We start from the raw sequence: 2,083 nt of genomic DNA on the forward strand, positions 1-2,083 counted from the left end.
GTCCCGAGGCCCGAGGCGATTTCCAGTGTCAGTGCCTTGATCTTGTCATACAGCTGTTTTTTGCTGTGCGATTCGATTAGATGGCGTATTTTTTCTGATGAAGCCACAATCTCCGCCACCCTACCTATCGGCATGAAGCCAACTGTTGGCAGGTATGTGGTGAAGATTGCTTCAATGTTGGAGCTTTCTTCAGTGCTGAAGGCTCGTCGTCTGTGGCGTGAGGCTGATGTTGATGCCGAGGAGTCGGAGGGGGCACATAACATGGCCGGCGGTGCTGGATCGGATCTATAACAACAAATGAAATTTTCAATACACGTATAAGCTGTTGTTACTTGCTTAATTTTTGTTGTACAACTGTGTCTTTGTACAATTTCGTACGATTGCAATTGACTCGCCAAACGGCGCCGCTGCTTTGGGTTTCGACATCGCCCGCCAGTAGCTGCCGTCCTCTTCTTTCTCATCCACGGATATGGCACCTGCTTCAAAATTTGTCAACAAAATGAAAATTATAATACACTTCTCTGCCTATTTGTTACTTGCCTATTTTTGTCGTGCAACTGTGTCTTTGTAGACATTCATACAATTGCAATTGACTCACGCTCTCCTTCTGCAGAAGATTCGTCCTCATCACTCCACTCTTCATTAAATTTTAAAATGCGTGAATCCGACTGGGAAGGTTCTTCATCACGTTGCCGGGCGACGATGAGTGATTTGACAGGATTTCTTCTTGTTGGCAGAGCGAGTCTTTCTCCTCGTCTTCCTCGTCAAGCGAGGTGGGGGATCCTAAATATGACAAAACAAAAAACATTTTCAAAACATTTGTTAGCTACTTTAGTGTTTGCTTTTTTACAACTGTGTCATTGTACAATTTCTTACGATTGCAATTGATTCACGTCTTGATGATGGCTCATGGTAGACTTCCTGGCAATCGGCGGCCACAACTGCGGACGACTTCAGCGACTGCGCCAAGTCGTAGTATTTGGCTTGAGTTGTCTCGCGGTGACTCATAGATTTGGCCAAGTCCGGTCTCTTGTCTAGCATTGTTGTCGCCATCGACTTCCGCCAGGAGGTTGCGCAAATGGCCGGTTTTCCTGAAGGCATTGCCGCCGTCCAAAATGCGGTGAAAAGCCGACTGATGTTGGACGTGTTTGTAAAAGGTGTGCCTCCAGCGCAAGGAAACAGAGGCGACAAGTGCCCCACCTCTCCGACCATGGATGAAAGGAAATGCTCGATGTACGATACTAGCATCTTTTATGTGTCTCTGGTTACAGCGATCTTCGTCGACCCAGAAGACCGCAAGGTCTTATGTTTAGGCTGGATCAGTATATGAAACTGTCCTACTTTTTTAACAGTCCTCACGGATCCTACCGTCAAGGGCGAAATGGCCGATGGTCGTTCCCCACTGCTCAGGAACAGGCAGGTTATCAGGAAGTATCTGATCATTGTAGTATCGCCCACCGTCGGGTTGGGGGCTGCCTCCCTTATGATCTCTCTAGCAGCCTGACACCTGTCGGAGCTATGGAAAATCCTGACGTGTTCTGGTGTCACGATGCTTTGCAGCTCTGACACATGAAGCTTAACTTGCCGTTCTTCATTAACTCGCATTAAACATGTGTCATGATTTGCGATAGTGGAGAGGATTGCCCTCATCCTCTCCACATCTCCGCTGATTCGACCTAGCTGAATGCTGACCAGCAGCATTTTAGCAAACAAGCAAAGGCTTATCAGGTAGGACCTGATCGAGCCTGCTGCGAGGTTTTGTCCTTTCAGCAGTGCTATCGCAGGCTCGAGCAAGTCCGGACCATCAGTTTGCAATTCTCTCAGAGTAGAGATGTGCATTAACTGCAGCATATGGGATGCTTGCCTCGTGTGTTGTTGTGCATTTCTAAGACATTTTCCTTCTCCAGCATTTGATGTAAGGTATTCAGTTAGCTTTCTAGCTGCTGGAGGACGAGGTACTCTGCTGTTGATGCTGGAGCTTGAGCTGGTGCTGGTGCTGGTGCTGGTGTTTGAGCTGGTGCTGGTGCTGGTGCTGGAGCTTGAGCTGGTGTTGGTGCTGGAGCTGGTGCTGGTGCTGGTTCTT

This window comes from Priapulus caudatus, unplaced genomic scaffold (assembly GCF_000485595.1).
Source record: "Priapulus caudatus unplaced genomic scaffold, Priapulus_caudatus-5.0.1 Scaffold38, whole genome shotgun sequence".
Classification (NCBI taxonomy): Eukaryota; Metazoa; Priapulida; class Priapulimorpha; order Priapulimorphida; family Priapulidae; genus Priapulus; species Priapulus caudatus.